The sequence below is a fragment of the Rhinoderma darwinii genome, chromosome 8 (genome assembly GCF_050947455.1).
Source record: "Rhinoderma darwinii isolate aRhiDar2 chromosome 8, aRhiDar2.hap1, whole genome shotgun sequence".
In the NCBI taxonomy this organism is placed as follows: Eukaryota; Metazoa; Chordata; class Amphibia; order Anura; family Rhinodermatidae; genus Rhinoderma; species Rhinoderma darwinii.
Window position 1 is genome coordinate 112,358,681 of NC_134694.1, and position 20,773 is coordinate 112,379,453.

General features: G+C 40.0%; 1 long non-coding RNA gene across 1 annotated transcript; it reads right to left on the reverse strand.

Moving 5' to 3' along the window:
* Positions 1-849: 849 nt before the first annotated feature.
* On the reverse strand, positions 850-20,771 carry LOC142658876 (uncharacterized). Its single transcript, XR_012850213.1, has 3 exons — positions 20,730-20,771; positions 4,596-4,817; positions 850-1,076 (listed from the first exon to the last, which is right to left on the reverse strand). It is a non-coding gene; the product is annotated as an uncharacterized LOC142658876 (long non-coding RNA).
* Between the last annotated feature and the right edge of the window lie 2 nt (positions 20,772-20,773).

The window sequence follows — 20,773 nt, forward strand, 5'->3', positions numbered from 1 at the left end:
TATTTCCTTCACTGTATATGGAGTGGTTATCAGGATAGTAAGCACGCAACTGGGCAGACCATGTTGGCCAGTATGAGAACTCGGCAAACCAACGGGAATACTAAGCTGGTGTCTTGCCACTGGTATGAAAATCCACTGGTTTGGGCACAAAGTTAAAACATTTTTTATTTTAAGTATCGTTTGGTAGGTAATCAGTATGGTCACTTTAATATTAAGCGTTTCACTGTGAATAAAATATAAAATAAATACACTATGATACCATCAATATTTTAGCTGTGGTTCTCCGGGTGCCTTGGTTTCCCATTGATAATCCAGGCTGCTCCATAGGAATGTAGGTTAAGGTAATATATGTCAGGGATAACATATGCGGCATTATGCAAAACCAGGTTTGCCCATTCTATGCGTCATTATGACTTCTGAATTATATGACTACATGGCAGAATTGGATCTGTTCACAAAAAATAATTTTTCGTGTATAGTCACCCGACTGTATGTAGACAAATGTCCTTGATTCTACCAGTACTTCCAAAAGGTTAATTATCCAATCTAATCTTTTTTTCTACGATTAGACTAGTTTCCGCTCTTTTCCCAACTCATGCATCAATTCTGTAAAATGTCCAGTAAGGGTGGATTGGACATTCATTTGATGAACCCTTAGTACCATGGAATAAGGCTCATGGTAAACGCCAAAATCTGTTCCACTTTTTGTCCAATCAATTTTCAGTGGAAATCACAATTAAAACCTAAAAACACAAGTGGCACAAAAATCAACAATGATCAGGAGATGGAGGGAAGGATGGTGTTGATGGTGAAAGGAATAGGGCAAGGTGAGATTGGTATACCTGTAAATTTTAATGTCGACTGGGGGAAGGGGATTTGATTAGTCCATAGGTTAAGTGTCAGAAGATAAACCTTCGTATCGGGCCTTTTCCTAATGAATTCTGTGTTCTTTTATATTCGACATCCCATTCGTGTGGTTAGAGATATCCTTCACCATTGTTCCAGGTATGAAGTGGTTTCTGTTTTGAGAGTTGGACCTCCTCTTGAGGTCAAGTTGTCCGAGTCGTGATGCAGGTCTGTTTGGGAAAAAGAAAGGAGTGGGGAAAAAAAAGCATTTGATCCAAAACTAAATTTAAAATTTTAAACTTTATTGAAAATAAAGATATAATGTACAAATTATTACAGCCTGGTTTAATGACATTGAGATTGTCTGGCTAATGGGCCTCCACGAGTTCTTGGTTCCCATACAATATCTATCCATCTGTCTATATTTATATATAGATTTAAAGAGCATAATTAATTTACTTAAGCTATACTTTGAAGGTTGGATTATCAGATCTAAATTATTGTTCTATACATTTTCACTGATAACATCACTACTTGTAAATTAATATGATGATGTGTGATGTCTTTCAGCTCAGTTCTCATGTTCTACTTCTCCACTTTCCAATCTTCCCATTCTTCAATTTCCTTTACCTCATAGGACTGTATTATTCCAGCTCAATGATAAAGACAGCGCCATTTGTGATTTACCATGAACACATTTCCAACTGACGTGTCATAGAAGTTTATAGTGCTGGGGGTCTCGGTGCTGAGACTCCCACAAACACTAGAAGGAAGAGGCTGAAGCATTCAGTAGGGTCCTGTGACTTGTAAGGTCTGCGTCTGCCCCAGATGGTGTAGGGTTCAGTCCAGTTTGTGTCAAGGAATAGATAGTACAAAGAGAGAAGTGATGTCAAAACACGTCTATACTTTTTGACCGGTGGTAAACGTCACACACATGACCACAACAAACAATGACAACAATTCTTCTCAGTAGCTTCTGACAAGTACAGTCTTAGGCCTGATTTACACGAGCTGGTACGTTTTTCGCACGCAAAAAAATGCTGCGTTTTGCCTGCACAAAAGGCACTTAACAGCTCCGTGTGTCATCAGTGTATGATGCGCGGCTGCCTGATTTTCGCGCAGCCACCATCATTATGACACTCCGTTTGGATGTTTGTCTGTTTACATTCAGAGTTTGACAGCTGTTGCGCGATTCACGCAGTTCGCACGGAAGTTCGCACGGAAGTGCTTCCGTGCAGCATCCGTGGTTTTCACGCACCCATTGACTTCAATGGGTGCGTGATGCGCGAACAGCGCACAAAGAAAGGACATGTCGTGAGTTTTTTTACGCAACGCACTCGTGCTGCCCAAAATTCACGCACTGTTTGCAATGCCCCATAGCCTAATATAGGTGCGTACGACACGCGTGAAAAGCATTCGCGTCGCACGCGAGTATATTACGCTCGTGTAAATGATGCCTTAAATGCATCGGGTCAGACAGGAAAATGATGGCTGACTTGTATACTCGTCGAAGACAGGCCCAAGGCGCCCCTTCGTGGTACAGCGGTTGGTTCGGCAATTCAGACCTAGTAGGCCACAAAATTGCGGCTTCTGGCTGCATCACTTCGGGCCTGTGCTCCTTGAGATGGTGGTGGCTAGCTACTAACTCACTCCTAATTTGGGACCAGCTCTTTCTTTAGTCTTGCACTATGCTGGCCACTGCATGTACACCGGTTTCTGACTGGCTAGAACGTTTCCTTTACGCTCCCACTTTAAACGCCTGGCTAGCTCTCTGTACTCTTCCTACCCTACCCACTGCTCGCTCTTCAGGACCTGCTGCCATTACAGGCCCAAAGATGGATGCAGCCTAAGCTGGTTCACACCAGTCCTCTCAACGCTCCTCAGTTCCAGTACCTCTACAGTCGGTCCTACCGTTTTCTTCTCTGATCTGCTAATGTAGTCGGCATACGTCCCTCTATCTCTGTATTCCGGTCACTGACTAGACTGCAAACCCTCCATCAGTCTCTCTTGACCTGAGAAACACATGGCACATTATCGTAGTCACGGCCCGACCACAGTCCCAAAAAGTACAGCTGACGTGTCTTCCTCCGACAGCAGCCTCTTCTGTCACAGATCTCTCTATGCCTCTTACTCATCCACATCTTTACCGCTTCCAGCAGCGTGTCACGATGAGCAGCATGCCACTGCTTCTATCTCCACCAGCATGGCAGCTTGTCACTGCTCCTCACTCCCTCCTGCACAGACTTGTTACTTCATGGGCATTAGCTCGCACTATAAATACTGTTTGGTGGGCTCCCTGCTGTTCTATACACTAAGCCTGAGCCGACATCCCTTAACCTGCAATTTAGACAGAGCTAGCAAGCCAACCATCTCTTGCCAGACCTGAGAAGGAACAGTGTTAAATCAACATAACATCAGGACAACACTATACACAGTGAAGTAGGCTGGACTGACCACTACTCCTTCAATGCTGTCATCACAGTGGCTTGACTGACCACTGACTAGATGCCACCTAGTGGGTAAAAGACATAAAACCAGCAGATAAGAGTGGATAACAGCACATCTTAAAGGTACAGTGCACTATTATACTTGCAAACTATTTACAATGGCAACTAATCAATAAAGAATTTAAAGCATTTCCCTGTAACTCAGGGTTTTATACCCCACATTTTATAGCTTCTTTTTGGTACTCATTAATACCGCCACATCCTTTACCATCCTCAAAAAGGAGGACTTAAAACATGTTTGCCACTATCCTATTGTATGAATCATGTGTTGAATCTCCACACCCTTGTTTGCAAACTTTGTAGAGCCTATGGTGAGGGGATCTGTGCACAGGAATATTGTGGTGAAATTATAATCGTAGTCATATGGCACAGAAGTAGGACACAAAAGTCTAGATGCGCGGTTGAATTGACAGACCATTGAGAATTTGCATTTCCGTACAGCGTTTTGAAGATCTTGCGATACATTTTTCAGCACACCTTTGATGGCAAATTCGGCAATCGGAAGTGGCTGCCTACGAGTATTTACATGTGGTCAGAAGATACCCATTATCGAAGCGCATAAAAGGAACCTTAAAGGGTAACTAAACGTTCAGCAAACTTCTGACATGTCATAGTGACATGTCAGAAGTTTTGATTGGTGGGGGTCCGAGCACTGAGACCCCCACCAATCGGTAAAACAAAGCGGCAGAAGTGCTCGTGTGAGCGCTCAGCCGCTACCTTTCTGCTTGGCTTTGTGTTTGTGTTTTTGTTAGTTTGATATTTCTGAACCTTTCTTCTTCATTCTTCTATCTTTCATCTTTCTCATTATTTGGTTTTGTTCGTGACAGGGTTACTTCCTTTTTTTTTTCATTAGTAGTTTATTGGTAGAAGTAGTTTATACATATTCTCATTGCTAGGGAATTTGAATGGCTATAATGACAGGTACTTAAAGTGACCTGAAAATCTTGTTCTATCAGATCAACCTAAAGACTATAAGTGTAGACCAATAAACATGTCAGGATAGTAACATACTATATACTGTAAATAAAATGGGGTAGTGATAGCTAACTCCACTGATGAACATAGTTCCTCCACAGGAACACCCACTGACAGAATTGGGGTATTTTTCTTATGTGTTATATGTATAGCGATTGCTTAAGCAATTTGTATGGTCTGGGGGGGGGGGGGAATAGAGGGCATTATGCAGTATTAACTTGGCTTACTATCAACTTCATAGTTTCATCCATAAACCACTCTCTTTACCTTAGTCCCAGCTGCAGAATTCATCCTAGATAGAATCCACTTTCTGAAATTCTCTTCTTTTAGATTTGCGGTTGTCTACTTTTGGGAATTCCATTATGTTAGAACGGTCCCTCAATAATATGCTGATCACAGCATGTCCCTCTGTCGGGATTTCCAGAGATTATTTGTAATCTGCAGGGGACCTGGCAAAAAGTGTTAAAGTAAAATTCCCCTGCAGCGCACCTAGAGGGGAAACTAAGCATTACACCTTCCCTAATAAAATCATTGGGTTATCCATGTCATATACAATCATAACTAGAGATGAGCAAATCAATTCTAAGTGAATCAAATTCGGTCCGAATTTCACAAAATGTTTGGACTTATTGAAATCCAAAACTTTTGCGGTTTGTAGAGCACGAATTGCTGCAAAATGGCGGCAAGCGCTCGCCAGATTATAAAAAGCCCAACTAGGAAATGCGACTGGTTGGATATAGACTCAGAAGACATCTAAGGCTATGTTCACACAGAGTATTTTGCAGGCAGAATTTCTGCCTCAAAATTCTGTTTGGAAGTTTGAGGCATATTTTCCTCTCCCTGCACGCCGATTTTCACTGCGTTTTCCGCTGCATTTTTCACCCGCGGCCATTGGGCGCTGCAGGCATAAAACGCTGCGAAATACGCTTTCTCTGCCTTCCATTGGAGTCAATGGGAGGTCAGAGGCAGAAACGCCCAAAGATAGGGCATGTCGCTTCTTTCTCCCGCGAGCCGGTTTTACCGCTCGCGGGAGAAAACCACCCCCGCCTCCCATTGAAATCGATGGGAGGAATTTTCGGGCCGTTTTTGACAAGCTTTTTGGCGCGGTTTCCGCGTCAAAAAAACTCGTCAAAAAACTCTGTGTGAACATAGCCTAAGAGTCACAAATGAGTTTTCAGTGCTATCTGGGCATATGTGATCTTTAACAAATTTATTTGTACAGAATTGAAACGGACTCAAAACTAATTTTGGGAAATTCACTCATCTCTCCTCATAACTCATCTTTTCAAAGATTATTGAAAAATTCTTCTGCTCTATTATTTATTGAGGAACCCGGTGCATTGTCTTTAACCAGTGCGGATATAGAGAAATAGCATCTTTTAGTAGCATCGGGTATCTTGACCTTGAAAAACGTTTTCATTGTAAGTCACTTGAAGATAATATAAATCACGAGAGGAAACTGCATATTTCAAATAGACATTTGCAATTCCAACACTGTGTAATCACGGCAGGATCGGAGTTTGTGCCAAAATTGACGTCTATTTAGATCGTTAAAACGTCTCCAGTGCATGACATTCAGTAGTCAAATTGTGAGGACATTATTAATTAATACATAACTCTATGTGTATATTCCATACAATTACGAAATGATTCTGAAGGTGTGGTGAGAAAATTACCTAATTAAGTTATAACTATTCTATGCAAAGATACATATTAGACCATTGTTCTTAACCAGATGAAAGTTAAATCCCAAACATGCCAAGAAAAAGTGTAACTCCACATAAAGTACAACTCATTCTGGGTTACACAAGCCGATGACATGCAATTCCATAATAAAACAAAAACTTTTTTAGCTAAATTGCTCCTGCCACAGACAAGAGCAACCTAGAACATGGACGCTATTAACTTTGCTGAAATTCATGATTATCTTTTTTGGGCAATGTTCTGGAGTGCCAAGGTACCTCCATAAAAGTAACAGCCATAGGTGAGCTATAGAAGTGATAGCCACTGGACCACCATAACAGTGACAGCCAGAAACAAGCCTTGTAACAGTGACAGCCACAGGACCCTCATAATAGTGACAGCAACAAGAACCTCATAACATTGACAACCACAGAAACCCCCATAACAACAGCAGCCACTGGATCCCCATAACAACAGCAGGTACAGGACCTCATATCAACGGTCACTGGACCGCCATAACAGTGATAGCCACTAGACCTCCATATAAGTGATAGCCACTAGAGCTCCATAACAGTGATGGTCACTAGACCTCCATAACAGTGATAGCCACTAGACCTCCATAACAGTGATTGCCACTAGACCTCCATATAAGTGATAGCCACTAGACCTCCATAACAGTGATAGCCACTAGGCCTCCATAACAGTGATAGCCACTAGACCTCCATAACAGTGATAGCCACTAGACCTCCATAACAGTGATAGCCAGTAGACCTTCATAACAGTGATAGCCACTAGACCTCCATAAGAGTGATAGTCACTAGACCTCCATAACAGTGATAGCCACTAGACCTCCATAACAGTGATAGCCACTAGACCTTCATAACAGTGATAGCCACTAGACCTTCATACCAGTGATAGACACTAGACCATCATAACAGTGATAGCCACTAGACATCCATAACAGTAATAGCCTCTAGACCTTCAAAACAGTGATAACCACTAGAGCTCCATAACAGTGATAGTCACTAGACTTCCATAACAGTGATAGCCACAAGACCTCCATATAACTGATAGCCACTAGACCTCCATAACAGTGATAGCCACTAGGCCTCCATAACAGTGATAGCCACTAGACTTCCATAAGAGTGATAGCCACTAGACCTTCATAACAGTGATAGCCACTAGACCTTCATAACAGTGATAGCCACTAGAGTTCCATAATAGTGATAGCCACTAGACCTCCATAACAGTGATAACCACTAAACCTCCAGAACAGTGATAGTCACTAGATCCTAGACTACATTAACAGTGATAGCCACTAGACCTCCATAACAGTGATAGCCACTAGACCTCCATATAAGTGATTGCCACTAGACCTCCATAACACTGATAGCCACTAGACTTCCATAACAGTGATAGCCACTAGACCTTCATAACAGTGATAGCCACTAGACCTCCATAACAGTGGTAGCCACTAGACTTCCATAACAGTGATAGCCACTAGACCTCCATAACAGTGATAGCCACTAAACCTCCATAACAGTGATAGTCACTAGACCTCCATAACAGTGATAACCACTAGACCTTCATAACAGTGATAGCCACTAGACCTTCATACCAGTGATAGACACTAGACCTTCATAACAGTGATAGCCACTAGACCTCCATAACAGTGATAGCCACTAGACCTTCATAACAGTGATAGCCACTAGACCTCCATAACAGTGATAGCCACTAGACCTTCATAACAGTGATAGCCACTAGACCTCCATAACAGTGATAGCCACTAGACCTCCATAACAGTGATAGCCACTAGACCTCCATAACAGTGATAGCCACTAGATCCTAGACTACATTAACAGTGATAGCCACTAGACCTCCATAACAGTGATAGCCACTAGAACTCCATAACAGTGATAGCCACTAGACCTCCATAACAGTGATAACCACTAGATCCTAGACTACATTAACAGTGATAGCCAATAGACCTCCATAACAGTGATAGCCACTAGACCTCCATAACAGTGATAGCCACTAGACCTCCATAACAGTGATAGCCACTAGACCTCCATAACAGTGATAGCCACTAGATCCTAGACTACATTAACAGTGATAGCCACTAGACCTCCATAACAGTGATAGTCACTAGAACTCCATAACAGTGATAGCCACTAGACCTCCATAACAGTGATAGCCACTAGATCTCCATAACAGTGATAGCCACTAGACCTCCATAACAGTGATAGCCGCTAGACCTCCATAACAGTGATAGCCACTAGACCTCCATATAAGTGATAGCCACTAGGCCTCCATAACAGTGATAGCCACTAGACTTCCATAACAGTGATAGCCACTAGACCTCCATAACAGTGATAACCACTAAACCTCCAGAACAGTGATAGTCACTAGATCCTAGACTACATTAACAGTGATAGCCACTAGACCTCCATAACAGTGATAGCCACTAGACCTCCATATAAGTGATTGCCACTAGACCTCCATAACACTGATAGCCACTAGACTTCCATAACAGTGATAGCCACTAGACCTTCATAACAGTGATAGCCACTAGACCTCCATAACAGTGGTAGCCACTAGACTTCCATAACAGTGATAGCCACTAGACCTCCATAACAGTGATAGCCACTAAACCTCCATAACAGTGATAGTCACTAGACCTCCATAACAGTGATAACCACTAGACCTTCATAACAGTGATAGCCACTAGACCTTCATACCAGTGATAGACACTAGACCTTCATAACAGTGATAGCCACTAGACCTCCATAACAGTGATAGCCACTAGACCTTCATAACAGTGATAGCCACTAGACCTCCATAACAGTGATAGCCACTAGACCTTCATAACAGTGATAGCCACTAGACCTCCATAACAGTGATAGCCACTAGACCTCCATAACAGTGATAGCCACTAGACCTCCATAACAGTGATAGCCACTAGATCCTAGACTACATTAACAGTGATAGCCACTAGACCTCCATAACAGTGATAGCCACTAGAACTCCATAACAGTGATAGCCACTAGACCTCCATAACAGTGATAACCACTAGATCCTAGACTACATTAACAGTGATAGCCAATAGACCTCCATAACAGTGATAGCCACTAGACCTCCATAACAGTGATAGCCACTAGACCTCCATAACAGTGATAGCCACTAGACCTCCATAACAGTGATAGCCACTAGATCCTAGACTACATTAACAGTGATAGCCACTAGACCTCCATAACAGTGATAGTCACTAGAACTCCATAACAGTGATAGCCACTAGACCTCCATAACAGTGATAGCCACTAGATCTCCATAACAGTGATAGCCACTAGACCTCCATAACAGTGATAGCCGCTAGACCTCCATAACAGTGATAGCCACTAGACCTCCATATAAGTGATAGCCACTAGGCCTCCATAACAGTGATAGCCACTAGACTTCCATAACAGTGATAGCCACTAGACCTTCATAACAGTGATAGCCACTAGACCTCCATAACAGTGATAGCCACTAGACTTCCATAACAGTGATAGCCACTAGACCTCCATAACAGTGATAACCACTAAACCTCCATTAGAGTTATAGTCACTAGACCTCCATAACAGTGATAGCCGCTAGACCTCCATAACAGTGATAGCCACTAGACCTCCATATAAGTGATAGCCACTAGGCCTCCATAACAGTGATAGCCACTAGACTTCCATAACAGTGATAGCCACTAGACCTTCATAACAGTGATAGCCACTAGACCTCCATAACAGTGATAGCCACTAGACTTCCATAACAGTGATAGCCACTAGACCTCCATAACAGTGATAACCACTAAACCTCCATTAGAGTTATAGTCACTAGACCTCCATAACAGTGATAGCCACTAGACCTCCATAACAGTGATAGCCACTAGACCTTCATAACAGTGATAGCCACTAGACCTCCATAACAGTGATAACCACTAGACCTCCATAACAGTGATAGTCACTAGATCCTAGACTACATTAACAGTGATAGCCACTAGACTTCCATAACAGTGATAGCCACTAGACCTCCATAACAGTGATAGCCACTAGACCTCCATAACAATGATAGCCACTAGACCTCCATAACAGTGATAGCCACTAGACCTCCATATCAGTGATAGCCACTAGACCTTCATAACAGTGATAGCCACTAGACCTCCATAACAGTGATAGCCTCTAGACCTTCAAAACAGTGATAACCACTAGAGCTCCATAACAGTGATACTCACTAGACTTCCATAACAGTGATAGCCACTAGACCTCCATAACAGAGATAGCCACTAGACCTTCTATAACAATGATAGCCACTAGACCTCCATAACAGTGATAGCCTCTAGACCTTCAAAACAGTGATAACCACTAGAGCTCAATAACAGTGATACTCACTAGACTTCCATAACAGTGATAGCCACTAGACCTCCATATAAGTGATAGCCACTAGACCTCCATAACAGTGATAGCCACTAGGCCTCCATAACAGTGATAGCCACTAGACTTCCATAACAGTGATAGCCACTAGACCTTCATAACAGTGATAGCCACTAGGCCTCCATAACAGTGATAGCCACTAGACTTCCATAACAGTGATAGCCACTAGACCTTCATAACAGTGATAGCCACTAAACCTCCAGAACAGTGATAGTCACTAGATCCTAGACTACATTAACAGTGATAGCCACTAGACCTCCATAACAGTGATAGCCACTAGACCTCCATATAAGTGATTGCCACTAGACCTCCATAACAGTGATAGCCACTAGACTTCCATAACAGTGATAGCCACTAGACCTTCATAACAGTGATAGCCACTAGACCTCCATAACAGTGATAGCCACTAGACTTCCATAACAGTGATAGCCACTAGACCTCCATAACAGTGATAGCCACTAAACCTCCATAACAGTGATAGTCACTAGACCTCCATAACAGTGATAAACACTAGACCTTCATAACAGTGATAGCCACTAGACCTCCATAACAGTGATAGCCACTAGACTTCCATAACAGTGATAGCCACTAGACCTCCATAACAGTGATAGCCACTAAACCTCCATAACAGTGATAGTCACTAGACCTCCATAACAGTGATAACCACTAGACCTTCATACCAGTGATAGACACTAGACCTCCATAACAGTGATAGCCACTTGACCGTCATAACAGTGATAGCCACTAGACCTCCATAACAGTGATTGCCACTAGACCTCCATAACAGTGATTTCCACTAGACCTCCATAACAGTGATTGCCACTAGACCTCCATAACAGTGATTGCCACTAGACCTCCATAACAGTGATAGACACTAGACCTCTATAACAGTGATAGCCACGAGACCTCCTTATCAGTGATAGCCACTAGATCCTAGACTACATTAACAGTGATCGCCACAGGATATACATAACATCAACAGATACGGGACCCCATATCAACAACAGTCACTGGACCACCATAACAGTGACAGCTACAGGACTTCTGGATGATTAACCAAAAAAATTAGTTGTGGCTCTAAAATCCAACATTATACATTTCTTATATATAAAATCTTATACTAGTTAAGAAGTATTTCAGTATCTATCTCTGTATGACTGGGATACGGATCCAACTCAGTAATTCAGATACATTTTCTGTTGATTTATTGAAGATCTAAAAAAGTATTTATTTTCACTAAATTGTAGAAAGTACAATATAAAAAAAATACATAAAATTACTATAAAATTCCTTTTACAATATCGAAATCTTTAGCATTATTCCAGATATTTATGCAGAAATAAAATATTTGCATACAGTTTGCATATAATGACATTTATCGATATCAATTCTGGAATTATGAGTCTGGAGGGAGGTCCCTGTCCGGTAAGGCTGTCAATCACTGATTAGCACCGCCCACCGGACCATAATCCCCAAGTGATCAATCAAGGGATTGTATTCAATAAAGTATTATTCTTTCCTACAAACCTTTATATCATTCTACACAGTTCCACCTGCTCTATAACATGCTGCCCACAGATACGACATCGTGGTCAACCAGACAGGTCCCTTTAAGGAATATTGTAGCTTTGGGAAGATAATGTTAATGATAACTGATTTCACATTATATATTAGAATTATAATCTTCATGTGATGTATAGAGAAGTTTTCTGCTTCAGTTGCTGCGTTTCCACTGCGGTTGATTTATGATGAATAATATGAAGGCCTCAGGGAACATGAGCAAAACCAACATGATTTGAACAATGCCCAAGTAAAACAAATACAATGTTCCCTTCATTAATGAAACATATAAATCACTTGACTCCCATCATCAAAAGCATCGCCATAAACAAATTACTGTACAGAAAACGCTTAGATACTATGAGCTGAACAGTCATTCATGGACTAGATACAGTATATTTCAATATTATTATATTATTATTATTATTATTATTATTATTATTATTATTATTATTATTATTATTATTATCATCATTATTATTATTATTATTATTATCATTATTATTATCATTATTATTATTATTATTATTATTATTATTATTATTATTATCATTATTATTATTATTTTTATTATTATTATTATTATTATTATTATTATCATTATTATTATTATTATTATTATTATTATTATCATTATTATTATTATTTTTATTATTATTATCATTATTATTATTACTATTATTATTATTATCATTATTATTATTATTATTATTATTATTATCATTATTATTATTATCATTATTATTATTATTATTATTATTATTATCATTATTATTATTATTATCATTATTATTATTATTACTACTACTCAAATTACTTTTTTTAATATTATTACTATTATTATTATTATTATTATTATATTATTATTATTATTATTTTCATACTCGGCAATTGATTTTTTTCTATTTTATGTAAATAATGTTTGTAGAAACATTACAGTCCGAACCTGCCAATTATGCAGAGATGTACGGCGCTATATAGGCACCACTAATCTCTTCCTCTTGGTTTGTCATGATTACTTTTGTAGGGATTTGTGCTCCAGTATTAACCACTGATTGACTGGTATGTAGAGTATGGCTCCCTCTCTGTACTACTGTGTTTCTGGTACTGCAAAACATCATAATAAACGTTCCTGCTGCTGGATAACATCATAATACACACCTAAGACCTCGTTCACATCTGCGTTGGGGTCCCGTTCTGACGTTCCGTCGAGGCTTTCCATCAGACCGGGACCCTGAACAGACACAAACTCACACCTACGGAAACCAGAGGTTTCTGTTTCCATCACCATTGATTTCAATGGTGACGGATCCGGTGCCCATGGTTTCCGTTTGTCTCTGTTGTGCATCGGACCCGTAGTTTTGCCGGAAGCAATAGCATAGTCGCAGAACGGGACCCCAACACAGATGTGAACGAGGCCTAAGCTGCTGCAGAACTTCTTAATACACACCTCAGCTGCTGGAGAACATTGTAATGAAAACCTCGGCTGGTGGAGAACATTGTAATGAAAACCTCGGCTGCTGGAGAACATTGTAATGGAAACCTCGGCTGCTGGAGAACATTGTAATGAAAACCTCGGCTGCTGCAGAACATCATAATAAACACTTCAGCTGCTGTAAAACAAAATGATACGTATCTCAACTGCTGCACAAGAACATAATACACACCTCAGCTGCTGCAGAACCTCAGCTGCCTCTTAAAAAAAACGTTTCTGCAGCAGCTAAGGTGTGTATATAATAAGGAATAATGTACCTCTATTATAAATTATTTTACGTGATTATCTTTATTTCATTATTTTAATACAAAAAAAATCGGGGGATATACATCGGCAAGTGTACTTACTCCTGATCCAGGCCTGCGGGTTTATATCAGGGATCAATTTGTGTGGGGGTCCATGGGCAAAAGTATTTACTAGATACCCCCATCCCACCCACCTGACACCCCTATCGCTCTCACGTATACGAGATGCAAATTCCCATGATCCTCTACACTGGGAGGTATGAAGATAACCAATATGGTGACTGACTAAAATACAGAGACATACAGATACATGGCTACCTCTCCGCCTCCTCCCGGCTGGATAGGATCCCTGGACAACCATTAGGGGACCCCCCTTTTTACTAGACGTTGTTGTTCCAGAGGTGAGCTGTGTGAATATGACCCATATAAATTATGATTGTCCAGGGCGTAATTAGAAAAATCTGATGAAATGGCCCTGGCAAAAGCCCCCTAGACCCTTTGTTTGGTGGCGGCTCCGTGCCTCTTGTGCTCTCCTTGTTGATAGGACACAATCTTTCGGTCTAAAGCAAATATATTTATCAACAAAGGGGATGGGAGCAACCAGCGCTCGGTGCTCTCCAAGCACCCTATAAGAACCCCATGGTCTGTCCCTATGGCATGTACAGATGTAGCCATCTTTATCTTGACTTTTAACGCATTCAATGCATAGTGCCAAGGAACTTTAACTTGACTTTTTCAATGGCTTTTGTTGTGTGATATCACACTGCAGAAAGTTATCAGGAGTCAAGATAAACTTGGCTACATCTGTACTCCCATGTTAGTAGATATATATATATATATGTGAGTTAAAGGGATATTCCGATTAATTACATTTAAGGCATATCCATAACAACTCCTATCAGGGGGTCCCATGTCTCTGTCCTGTTTCACTTTCTTCTTGTCGTGACATCAGCTGGGTTTAACAGTTCACTGGGGGACACGGGATTCCCGTTTTCCCGATAGGTAGGGATACCAGATTTGGAGCCCCTAACTATCAGACATTTATGTCATATACTAGAGATACATCATAAATCCCATTCCTTGGAACACCCCTTTAAGATTAGTCAGTAGGTTTATCGGTAGCCATATGTTACATAGGAGGATATATTATGTATATGGCCAATTACTACAGCAGAGCATTACACTGACGTGCTGAGTGACGGACACATGCCCAAACTCTAATTAAGGGATATTTAAAGTCTAAGAATGGTTTTATTAAAATTCGGGTGAAACAATTAACACGACATAAATAATAATTAGGACGATTTACAATGCGGAATTACAACAGTGTGATCATAAATATGTATACATTGATGTCAGAAGAATGTTTGTTTGTATATAAGAACCAGAAAGAAAATGTCTAAAACTTTACTGCCTATGACACATCATTCCTTATAATAATATATTGTATTCTACCTCAAGAGGTTTCTGTATTCATGTTGAGAAATTAGGAGTATATATTATATTCTCTATAATAAATGGACTGCAGTAAAGCCAGAAATGTTGTGTGCAACCTGCAGATTCGGGGTATTTTTCCTTCCCTCTGAGGGGTTCTGTGAATGCACATGTTCTCTCCCTTCATGCTGGCTGAGTGGACGAGCTCCTCCTGATGTCATGCTGCAGCTGTGTTTTGAGCCAATCAACTGTCTCCCCAGTTCTGCTCCTCCTCCCCTCTCGCAGCATTCAGTCTCACAGAGAGAGAGAAACTGCAGCTGCATCCCCCTCCTCCCTGTCTTCTATTAAATGTAGACAGATTTTATTTTGGTGACTAATAAAGATTCTAAATATTGAAGATGCACCTGCAGGCATTAAACCAAGTACTAAAGGCTGCTGGAAGGTCAGGAAGATATCACTTTCCCCAATAAGATAAATCTGTGTGTAGGTAGATAGATAGATAGATAGATAGATAGATAGATAGATAGATAGATAGATAGATAGATAGATAGATAGATAGATAGATAGATAGATAGATAGATAGATAGATAGATATGAGATAGATAGATAGATAGATAGATAGATAGATAGATAGATAGATAGATAGATAGATAGATAGATAGATAGATAGATAGATAGATAGATAGATAGATATGAGATAGATAGATAGATAGATAGATAGATAGATAGATAGATAGATAGATAGATAGATAGATAGATAGATAGATAGATAGATAGATAGATAGATAGATATGAGATAGATAGATAGATAGATAGATAGATAGATAGATAGATAGATAGATAGATAGATAGATAGATAGATAGATAGATAGATAGATAGATAGATAGAGAGATAGATAGATAGATAGATAGATAGATAGATAGATAGATAGATAGATAGAGAGAGAGAGAGAGAGAGAGAGAGATAGATAGATAGATAGATAGATAGATAGATAGATAGATAGATAGATAGATAGATAGATAGATAGATAGATAGATAGATAGATAGATAGATAGATGGATAGATACGTATTGTTTTAAACATTATTTACAAGTGGAGAAAATTTCATATGACTGCCATCTTTCCCAGGCCAGGCGACCCAACAAGTTCAGCCCAAGAGAAGAACACAATATACTCAACAAAGCCTTTTTAAGAACCTCAGAATTTAATCATAGGACCTACAGGAAGCTCTCACCACTGCTGCTGTCAAAGTGCACAAGTCTACCATTAGGAAGAGGCTGCACAAATTAGATCTACAATGGAAGGTAACCATTGCTGTCCACAAGGAACATACAAGCAAAACTAAAGTTTGCCTTAAAAACCTAAACACCAGGACTTCTAGAACATTATTTGTCCACAGTACCAGAAGACATGTTGGGCAAACACCGCCAGTGAAGCAGCATGGTGGGGGATATGTTATGGTTTGGGGCTGCATTGCAGCATTAGGTTCTGGGCAGCTCAGCATCATAGAATCCACAAAGAATTCTTCTCTGTACCAAAGGATCCTTGAAAACAATGTGAGACCACCTGTCAGAAGTTTGAAGCTTACAACCTCGGACATTACAACATGCCAATGACCCTAAACATACAAGTAAATCCACCAAGGAATGGCTGGAATAAAAAAAAGATGGTGAGTTCTTATCTTGAAGGTGAAAGCTCAAATCTAAATCCCATTGAGTTCTTGTGAGGGAATGTGAAACAGGCTGTGTATGCCAGAAGCCCCTCAAACTAACGGGTGGGGGAAAAAATTCTCTCAGTCGATGTCAGAGACTGGTGTTCAGTTATAAGAAATGGCTGTTGTATGTGCCACGTATTACTTGGGGTGTCCTTACTTTTTCTTTACAAGAATAGAGAACCTTGATAGCCCTACCTTAAGAATTGTACATATAGATTTTCATTTCTTTCTTTTCGCAAGACCTAAAAGCCATGACTTATGTTATAGGGCTTAGGGTTTATCTTTACATGTCGACCCCTGTAAGCGTGAGGGCATATCATGGGAAGGTACATGGTTATGTCTCTACCATTCACTACCACACTTTAATAACCCCCCATAAATTATTTGTTGGTATAAACAACCCATGTTGTATACACTAAGGTCAATCATGTTGATTATAGTCCCCATAGTAATAGACCCAACAAGTCAACGTTCTTTTCCAAACACCAGGATGACTTTCATTGGTTAAAGGAGCTATTAGTACTGGATGTAGATCTATTATAATTTATCCAGCTACACCCTGTACATGCTCCTAAAATGAAAATGTGGATTCCAGAATGTATGTTAACCTTACCAGGCCCTACATTTTTCCAACATTGGTCATTAAGAATGGCGGAGGGCAAACAATAACTTATTTGTGGTCCCTCCCTCTTCCATGGAAGGGTGTCAACACCTCTGTCCAAAACCTTAAAGCCAGAGGGCATCATACTGCCCTCATTTTTACTATTTGCTCTAATTCCTTGGCACCAAGGAGGAACATCATTGGTTCAAGCATGACTTTTGTCTTAAAGACGTCATGGATACGCCTGGTAGCTACATACCTCCTCACAGCTGGTAAGATCATCTTGGTTATACTTTTGTTAGAACTTTTTGTTTAATAAATATTTTGAATACTATAGGGTAAAATACGGCAATTGGGTAATTTTTTTTATTTACCGTTACATTATGTGGAGATGGAAGCCATGCTGGAAACCTTTTATACTGTGGCATAGAAATACGTTACATGATGCACGGTGACAAAAAAGCTGCTCTTAAACTGCAGTATACTACACTCAGCATAATACTAGGATTTGGTTGGCTTTTTATATGGTAAAAAAAATGTTTGTATTTGATGCTTGAAAATCATGGAAAATATGGATACATGCATTAAGGAAATGAATGAGAAAAAATAGGTGATATATCAACTTTTAACAAAAGGAAGTAGACAAAATAAATTGATATATTTGATCATAAAGTATGAAAAACATTTTAAAGTATTTTGAGACAAAATATAATAAAAAGGGAAATAAATTGGGTAGGAGATCATATTTACAAAAATATAAAAAAAATATTAAAATAGTGTACTAAAAATAGTAAAAAAAATTGCAATTAAGATCAATCATCCCATTGCTGTAGCTATGTGACAGATGCAGAATGATACATTGAGTTAAGGGTAAGCAAGGAAGGATTGGAGAATGGAAGAAGAAGGAAGGGAGAGGGCGATGTGAGAGGTTTCATATGCATAAAGCTGCATGTGACAGAAGAGAGGGAAGATGAGAGAGAAGGAAAGGGAGAGAGAGGAAGAGTGCAGGATCTAGAGAAGACTAGGGGTGGTGGGGGACGGAAATAGAGCGAGGGCTGAAAAATAGAGAGAGTGAGAGAGTGAATGGAAAAGAGAAGAATCAGAAAGAGATTGAGGGAACAGAAAATACAGAGAAGAGGGGGAAAGAGAGAGAAGAGGAGAATCAGCAAGAGAGAGAGAGAGGGAGAGATGGAGTGAGGAAAGAGAAAAACAGAGACATTGAGGAAGAAAATAGCAAAGATGAAGAGACAGAATGAAATGAAAAAACAGAGAGGGCGAGAGAGGGAAAGAAAAAAAGAATAATAATAAAGGAGAAGGAATGAATAAATGCAGAGTCAGAAAGGGAGAAAAGTGCAGATGCAGAGAGAGAGAGAGAGAGAGACAGAGAGAGAGAAAGAGAGAGAGAGAGAAAGAGAGAGAGAAAGAGAGAGAGAGAGACAGAGACAGAGACAGAGAATGAAAAAAAAAGAGCAGAGGAAAAATGGAAAAAAGAGAAGAGTTTGAGAGGAATAGAAAAAGTCAGTAATAGAGAGGGAGAGAGAGAAAATAATTAGATGGAGAGGGAATAGATACAAGCCAAGATAGAACAAGAGAAGAGGAGAATCAGAGAGAAAACAAAAAAGAACAGAAGGAAAGGGGAAGAGAGAGGAAAATGGAGAGGGGAGGGATGGAAAGGAGGAGAATCAGCAGGAGAGAGAGGGGGGAAAAAGCAGAGACAAAGAGGGGAAGAAAAGGGGGAGACTAAGGGAGTGAGAGAGAATGGAAAAGACCAAAGAGAGAGAAGGGAAAAGAGACAGAGAGAAGGGAACAGAGGAGAATCAGCGAGGGAGAGAGGGAATAGAAAAGAGCAGAGAGAGAAGGGAACAGAGGAGAATCAGCGAGGGAATGGAAAAGAAGAGACAGAGAGAAGGAAACAGAGACAGAGAGAAGGGAACAGAGGAGAATCAAAGAGGGAGACAGGGAATAGAAAAGAACAGAGAGAGAGAGAAGGGAACAGATGAGAATCAGCGAGGGAACAGAAAAGAAGAGACAGGGAGGAACAGAAAAAGTGGAGAGTAAAGGGAGAAGAGAGACAAAAAGCAAACAATGCACAATAAGTTTACAAACACATAAATAAATGGCATCAAAAATTTTCATTTGGAGAATGGAATTTAATTTCCAATCAGATTAGAGAATTAGATAATGTTTAAAAGAAGAGTTAAATGTAAAGAGTTTAAATAGGAAAAATACTACAATAATGAACAAAAAGTTTAGATATAACTAAAGAACATGAATATCAAAGTCATAATAATGAAGTAATAATCGCTTTCGCTTTCACTGCCAGTCCTGATTGTAAGAAGTCAAAAAGTTACTTTAAAGACACGTTCACACAGCAATATCTTGGTCAGTATTTTGCATCACCAGAAGTGGAACATAGAGAAAGAGTTGCAACTTTTCCGTATTTTGGACCCACTCATGGTTTTGACTTACAATTACGGAGACAAAATTCTGACCTAAATAATGTCATGTGAATGAAGCTTTAGAAAGAGTCAAATTCATGCTGCTCCTTTGAAACCCTCCAGGGTGACATTTCTCTACTGGAATTGACCTCAGTAAGACATCATGTTGAGTTAAGCTTATTAATTGTCATACATAGAAATGATCTGTGCAATATAGACGAGGCAGAAGACGTTAAAATGTATTTACGCTATAACCAATAATCTACCGCTATACCCATTAAAAGGAATGCAAAAACCTATTGGATTTTTACATGAGGGTGGATCGAAAAATATACATAAAATAAAAACAAAGCTAAAATGAAAAAATATGTAGAGACAAGTGCCAGAGGTGAGAGGAAATAAGATTTAGAGGGTTGGTGCATGTATAGAGCTGTTTAGAACAAGAAAATTAACCACATACTTTACATTTTTGGAAGCTTATATCTCCCTAAGGGAGAAAGCATTGGAAGAACAAATAACTCCGTATAACATAGAAGGTAAAGTAAGGGCATGACCACACATGGCGGAATTCCTCCGCAACTGTCCGCATCAATGCCGCACCTAATCCGGGTTGCGGATTACGGCTGCGGATCTGCACAAAATGTGCAGAAAATTGATGCGGACTAGCTGCTGCGGACTGCGGGAAAAGTGCTTCCCTTCTCCCTATCAGTGCAGGATAGAGAGAAGGGACAGCACTTTCCCTAGTGAAAGTAAAAGAAATTCATACTTACCGCCCGTTGTCTTGATGACGCGTCCCTCCTTCGGCATCCAGCCC